Below are 7500 nucleotides of genomic sequence, written 5' to 3' on the forward strand. Positions count from 1 at the left end.
AGCTCCGACGATCGATTTGCACGTCAGAATCGCTACGGACCTCCATCAGGGTTTCCCCTGACTTCGTCCTGGCCAGGCATAGTTCACCATCTTTCGGGTCCCAACGTGTACGCTCTAGGTGCGCCTCACCTCGCAATGAGGACGAGACGCCCCGGGAGTGCGGAGGCCGCCGCCCCGTGAAGGGCGGGGAAGCCCCATCCTCCCTCGGCCCGCGCAAGGCGAGACCTTCACTTTCATTACGCCTTTAGGTTTCGTACAGCCCAATGACTCGCGCACATGTTAGACTCCTTGGTCCGTGTTTCAAGACGGGTCGTGAAATTGTCCAAAGCTGAAGCGCCGCTGACGGGAGCGATTATTCCGCCCGAGAGCATCCCGAGCCAACAGCGGCGCGGGTCCGGGGCCGGGCCAGGTAGGTCCGTCATCCGGGAAGAACCGCGCGCGCTTGCCGGGAGCCCGAGCGCCCAAAGGGGCGAATCGACTCCTCCAGATATACCGCCGAGCAGCCAGCCAGGACACCGGGGCTCTGCCCAACAGACGCGAACCGAGGCCCGCGGAAGGACAGGCTGCGCACCCGGGCCGTAGGCCGGCACCCAGCGGGTCGCGACGTCCTACTAGGGGAGAAGTGCGGCCCACCGCACACCGGAACGGCCCCACCCCGCGGCGAGTGGAAAGGCAACCGGACACGACCCCGCCGCGGATTGCTCCGCGCGGGCGGCCGGCCCCATCTGCCGAGGGCGGGGGCCAGTGGCCGGATGGGCGTGAATCTCACCCGTTCGACCTTTCGGACTTCTCACGTTTACCCCAGAACGGTTTCACGTACTTTTGAACTCTCTCTTCAAAGTTCTTTTCAACTTTCCCTCACGGTACTTGTTCGCTATCGGTCTCGTGGTCATATTTAGTCTCAGATGGAGTTTACCACCCACTTGGAGCTGCACTCTCAAGCAACCCGACTCGAAGGAGAGGTCCCGCCGACGCTCGCACCGGCCGCTACGGGCCTGGCACCCTCTACGGGCCGTGGCCTCATTCAAGTTGGACTTGGGCTCGGCGCGAGGCGTCGGGGTAGTGGACCCTCCCAAACACCACATGCCACGACAGGCGGCAGCCTGCGGGGTTCGGTGCTGGACTCTTCCCTGTTCGCTCGCCGCTACTGGGGGAATCCTTGTTAGTTTCTTTTCCTCCGCTTAGTAATATGCTTAAATTCAGCGGGTAGTCTCGCCTGCTCTGAGGTCGTTGTACGAGGTGTCGCACGCCACACCGCCAGCCGGCTGTGCACGCTACCGAGAAAGTACCGGTATGCGAACCGCCAGGCGACGGGCGCGCATCGCACGTTTAAGGAGACGCGGCCGGCCACACAGGCGACCACGACACTCCCACGTCTCCGAAGCGGGACAAACGCCGCGCGCTTCAGTATACGTAGCCGACCCTCAGCCAGACGTGGCCCGGGAACGGAATCCATGGACCGCAATGTGCGTTCGAAACGTCGATGTTCATGTGTCCTGCAGTTCACATGTCGACGCGCAATTTGCTGCGTTCTTCATCGACCCACGAGCCGAGTGATCCACCGTCCTGGGTGATCTTTTCCTTTTCAGTCTCCCACTGTCTCTTTCAAGACAGTAGCATTTGCGGGACTGAGGCGTCTGACGGCCCCTGTTCCACTATTTTTTTTTGTGTCCAACGGCCTCACAGCCGATGGGCGTCGTACGGCTCCACACCGGAGCGGACAGGCACTCGGGCGAACGTCATTCATAACCGGCGCCAGGCGCCAGGTACCGCAGGCCAGCCGCTCCAGAGCTTCAGCGCTCGTACCACACAACAACAACACTTCCGCTAGTTTTGAGAGGCACGCGTGGTTCCGCACGCGGCGCACGGCCACTGCCGTACAGGTAGCGTGTTGCGCGACACGACACGACACGCACATCGAAAGACATGCAGTCTAGTCGGTAATGATCCTTCCGCAGGTTCACCTACGGAAACCTTGTTACGACTTTTACTTCCTCTAAATGATCAAGTTTGGTCATCTTTCCGGTAGCATCGGCAACGACAGAGTCGATGCCGCGTACCAGTCCGAAGACCTCACTAAATCATTCAATCGGTAGTAGCGACGGGCGGTGTGTACAAAGGGCAGGGACGTAATCAACGCGAGCTTATGACTCGCGCTTACTGGGAATTCCTCGTTCATGGGGAACAATTGCAAGCCCCAATCCCTAGCACGAAGGAGGTTCAGCGGGTTACCCCGACCTTTCGGCCTAGGAAGACACGCTGATTCCTTCAGTGTAGCGCGCGTGCGGCCCAGAACATCTAAGGGCATCACAGACCTGTTATTGCTCAATCTCGTGCGGCTAGAAGCCGCCTGTCCCTCTAAGAAGAAAAGTAATCGCTGACAGCACGAAGGATGTCACGCGACTAGTTAGCAGGCTAGAGTCTCGTTCGTTATCGGAATTAACCAGACAAATCGCTCCACCAACTAAGAACGGCCATGCACCACCACCCACCGAATCAAGAAAGAGCTATCAATCTGTCAATCCTTCCGGTGTCCGGGCCTGGTGAGGTTTCCCGTGTTGAGTCAAATTAAGCCGCAGGCTCCACTCCTGGTGGTGCCCTTCCGTCAATTCCTTTAAGTTTCAGCTTTGCAACCATACTTCCCCCGGAACCCAAAAGCTTTGGTTTCCCGGAGGCTGCCCGCCGAGTCATCGGAGGAACTGCGGCGGATCGCTGGCTGGCATCGTTTATGGTTAGAACTAGGGCGGTATCTGATCGCCTTCGAACCTCTAACTTTCGTTCTTGATTAATGAAAACATACTTGGCAAATGCTTTCGCTTCTGTTCGTCTTGCGACGATCCAAGAATTTCACCTCTAACGTCGCAATACGAATGCCCCCGCCTGTCCCTATTAATCATTACCTCGGGTTCCGAAAACCAACAAAATAGAACCGAGGTCCTATTCCATTATTCCATGCACACAGTATTCAGGCGGGCTTGCCTGCTTTAAGCACTCTAATTTGTTCAAAGTAAACGTGCCGGCCCACCGAGACACTCAACAAAGAGCACCCTGGTAGGATTTAAACGGGGTCCGCCTCGGGACGCGAAAGCACCCCTTCGGCTCGCCCCACCGGCAGGACGTCCCACGATACATGCCAGTTAAACACCGACGGGCGGTGAACCAACAGCGTGGGACACAAATCCAACTACGAGCTTTTTAACCGCAACAACTTTAATATACGCTATTGGAGCTGGAATTACCGCGGCTGCTGGCACCAGACTTGCCCTCCAATAGATACTCGTTAAAGGATTTAAAGTGTACTCATTCCGATTACGGGGCCTCGGATGAGTCCCGTATCGTTATTTTTCGTCACTACCTCCCCGTGCCGGGAGTGGGTAATTTGCGCGCCTGCTGCCTTCCTTGGATGTGGTAGCCGTTTCTCAGGCTCCCTCTCCGGAATCGAACCCTGATTCCCCGTTACCCGTTACAACCATGGTAGGCGCAGAACCTACCATCGACAGTTGATAAGGCAGACATTTGAAAGATGCGTCGCCGGTACGAGGACCGTGCGATCAGCCCAAAGTTATTCAGAGTCACCAAGGCAAACGGACCAGACAAGCCAATCCGATTGGTTTTGATCTAATAAAAGCGTCCCTTCCATCTCTGGTCGGGACTCTGTTTGCATGTATTAGCTCTAGAATTACCACAGTTATCCAAGTAACGTGGGTACGATCTAAGGAACCATAACTGATTTAATGAGCCATTCGCGGTTTCACCTTAATGCGGCTTGTACTGAGACATGCATGGCTTAATCTTTGAGACAAGCATATGACTACTGGCAGGATCAACCAGGGAGCTGCGTCAACTAGAGCTGAGCAGCCGGCCGCCCGGGAGTGTGTCCCGGGGGCCCGCGCGAACACGCAAGCGTCCGCTCAATTATTCTGCAAACAGGAGGAGGCCGAGCTCCCCTGCACGATACACCTCGAAACCCTCTCAGGTCCCGGCGGCGCGCAGCGCCGTCCTAGGTACTTGGTCGGTTTCGAGAGAGGCGCAATCGCCCGGAGTTAGGCGAGTAGACGGTTTTAGTGCGAACACCCTTGCTCCCAACTGAGCTTGCCGCTGCCGACAGAGGCCCGGGAGCGTGCTGTCGTGGCATTGCCGGCGGGAGACAACACGCGCCACCTATGGTGACCGGCAGCTCCAACGCCAGCGCCACACAAGGGCAAAGCCCCACTTGGGTGCAGAAGCGAACTCTCCCAGCACAGCGCACGCGCCAACACGTCCGCACAACTGCGATACAAACCACCTGCGAGAACCGCTGGGGCGACCGAGCAGCAGACGGCGTCGCGGCGCCGAGTGCCAGGCGGCGGCGCATCCTCAACGCACACAGTCCTCAATCAGACCAGCACACTGCAGATGTCCACCGCGCTTCGCACCGGGCTCGGCTGAACCAACTTTGGCCGCCAGGCGCCGCGTGCAGGGTGCGCCGCAGCGTAGCTGCGCCGCCTGCCGAGCCCGTCGGCTGGCGCTCCTGCCACTCGGCGCCCCCCACCAGCCGCCTGTTGCGCGTGCGCCCACGCAGCGCGCGGCCAACACGCCGGGCGGCCCCCCTTCACCGGCCGGGAACAGTCCCACCAAGCCACCGCCGCGTATCGCTTCATACCCACATGGGCCTAGTCACGTGTGTGGATGTGGCGGGTACCGCTGAAACAACCGGTTAATAGCTGTACCGATCGTCGCCATCACAGATTCACCTCCAGCGTGAACAACCGCTCAACAACGGATTTCCAGTTCATTTGCGTATCTTGGGCAGTAAACGTAGATGTCCACCTACATTTGCGAATTCAACAATTCTTGCATGCCAGGATGTCATGTGTCACGACACGCTACATCAGACCACATACACACTGCGACATGTGCAGAAGAGAACACGTGGAAGGTGGCCCGCGCACGTATGCGATGTCCCTTCCGCGATCCACTGTCAACCGGCATCTGCGGCATGTCCCAGATATGGAACGCGGTCCACCAGGGTAGCACTTTGTGTGAGGCAATACGACAAAGTCGGAATACACGCGTCACTACATCACACGGCTCACGCTGACCTGACCTGACTCACCGCACCACCACCCCCAGCGACCCAGGGTGACATACAATGCGTTCGTACGTTCCTCCCACACGCCTCTACGGCGTACCACAGTGCAACCTAGCTGTTATTGGGAGACGAGACAAGTAGCATCGAGCACAACATATGGAAATTGAGATTCGACACCGTTGGGCACAGCCAGCGTACGGTCACACGTATCACACTACTTCACTCTGTACGTAACTACCGATGATCGGTACAGCGTGTGGGTTACGCGTACGACATCAGCGGACAATGGACACAGACCATACCACGACGTACACTGAGGGCGTCGACATCTGAACGCAACTGAACAGCTGCGAGGCTCATTTAACACTCAAACGCCAGACCGACCAGCTTGAGAGGACGGAGACACAAAGAGAGGGGCAGAGGGGGGGGGGGGCGATATAGTCCTATTGCAGTACAATTGACAGTGGATAGCGGGAATATGTGGAAAGTAAGCAACACTCGCAAGACATCTACATGAGGATAACAACGACACCAGAGATTCCGAGCAGTGAACTATGTTAGGCAAAGGGACAACGTGGGTTAGGTTAAGGGACAACGTGGGTTAGGTTAAGGGACAACGTGGGTTAGGTTAAGGGACAACGTGGGTTAGGTTAAGGGACAACGTGGGTTAGGTTAAGGGACAACGTGGGTTAGGTTAAGGGACAACGTGGGTTAGGTTAAGGGACAACGTGGGTTAGGTTAAGGGACAACGTGGGTTAGGTTAAGGGACAACGTGGGTTAGGTTAAGGGACAACGTGGGTTAGGTTAAGGGACAACGTGGGTTAGGTTAAGGGACAACGTGGGTTAGGTTAAGGGACAACGTGGGTTAGGTTAAGGGACAACGTGGGTTAGGTTAAGGGACAACGTGGGTTAGGTTAAGGGACAACGTGGGTTAGGTTAAGGGACAACGTGGGTTAGGTTAAGGGACAACGTGGGTTAGGTTAAGGGACAAATTGAGTTAGGTTAAGGGACAAATTGAGTTAGGTTAAGGGACAAATTGAGTTAGGTTAAGGGACAAATTGAGTTAGGTTAAGGGACAACGTGGGTTAGGTTAAGGGACAAATTGAGTTAGGTTAAGGGACAAATTGAGTTAGGTTAAGGGACAAATTGAGTTAGGTTAAGGGACAAATTGAGTTAGGTTAAGGGACAAATTGAGTTAGGTTAAGGGACAAATTGAGTTAGGTTAAGGGACAAATTGAGTTAGGTTAAGGGACAAATTGAGTTAGGTTAAGGGACAAATTGAGTTAGGTTAAGGGACAAATTGAGTTAGGTTAAGGGACAAATTGAGTTAGGTTAAGGGATAATCTGGTACAACCACAGTTAGGTTAAGCGATAATCTGGTACAGCCACAGTTAGGTTAAGCGATAATCTGGTACAGCCACAGTTAGGTTAAGCGATAATCTGGTACAGCCACAGTTAGGTTAAGCGATAATCTGGTACAGCCACAGTTAGGTTAAGCGATAATCTGGTACAGCCACAGTTAGGTTAAGCGATAATCTGGTACAGCCACAGTTAGGTTAAGCGATAATCTGGTACAGCCACAGTTAGGTTAAGCGATAATCTGGTAAAACCACAGTTAGGTTAAGCGATAAAGTTGGTTAAATTTGGTATTGTGTGGGAAGGGGGCAGAGAGGGGGGGGGGGTGGATAGTGGTGGCAGTACGCGGATGCCTGAGTCACCGTCAGATACGTCACGTCGGTTCGATGCTTGTAGCAAGAGGCTGGCGGGTCTGTGTCTCTCACTTCTGCAATTTTTCATGTGGTATAACACGAGGGCGGGTGGTGATATTTGGTGCCCCTCTGTGTAGGATGTGTGTTGGTGGTGTTGGTTTATCTGAGCAATGGTAGTTGTCGGAGGAGTGTGGTATTGTGCTTTTATAGGTGGACCTACTGGTCTGGTTATCATAGTGTCGACGGTGCAATGTGGCAGAGAGGGTGCACTCGACATTGTCGCATTCCAGATGTTTACGTATTGTGTGTCTCCGTTGCAGGCCGAGAGTAGTGCATGTTCGAGTGTCTGGCTGACGTGCGATTCACGTTGTGTGCCCAGTCTTACAGCACGTATAGGGACATTCGCATAAATCATCTATATGTGGCCTTGCATCATTTACTAAGCAGTGCCGTGAGACGACCGAACTATTAGGAAAGTACTGATGTACCGCATAATGTTTACCTTCCACCACACGGCGAGTATCGACTGTGCCCAGCGTTGCCACCGCAGGCAGCGGTCACCGTCACCATTGTGCGGCGGAACGGAACATCTATATCCTCAGAGGAGCACTCTTTGCCGCCGGGCGTCAGGTCTCGCGGCCTGCCGGCCAGCGCCCATGACGAACTTACTGCATGTATAGGGACAGCGGGAATTTGGCATACTTGATATAACTCTTCATG

General features: G+C 55.1%; 3 non-coding genes across 3 annotated transcripts in view; all 3 read right to left on the bottom strand.

Annotated features, from left to right (window-relative positions):
- Window positions 1–1230, bottom strand: part of LOC126330670 (large subunit ribosomal RNA) — a 4222-nt gene extending 2992 nt beyond the window's left edge. Inside the window, exon 1 of the ribosomal RNA XR_007563097.1 lies at window positions 1–1230. This exon is cut by the window's left edge and continues 2992 nt beyond it. This is a non-coding gene — a ribosomal RNA (large subunit ribosomal RNA).
- Window positions 1231–1418: 188 nt separating this feature from the next.
- Window positions 1419–1573, bottom strand: LOC126330676 (5.8S ribosomal RNA). Its single transcript, XR_007563101.1, has one exon. It is a non-coding gene; the product is annotated as a 5.8S ribosomal RNA (ribosomal RNA).
- Window positions 1574–1941: 368 nt separating this feature from the next.
- LOC126330662 (small subunit ribosomal RNA) lies at window positions 1942–3834 on the bottom strand. The gene has a single exon (XR_007563089.1). It is a non-coding gene; the product is annotated as a small subunit ribosomal RNA (ribosomal RNA).
- Window positions 3835–7500: the final 3666 nt, after the last annotated feature.

The sequence above is a fragment of the Schistocerca gregaria genome, unplaced genomic scaffold (assembly GCF_023897955.1).
Source record: "Schistocerca gregaria isolate iqSchGreg1 unplaced genomic scaffold, iqSchGreg1.2 ptg001327l, whole genome shotgun sequence".
Classification (NCBI taxonomy): Eukaryota; Metazoa; Arthropoda; class Insecta; order Orthoptera; family Acrididae; genus Schistocerca; species Schistocerca gregaria.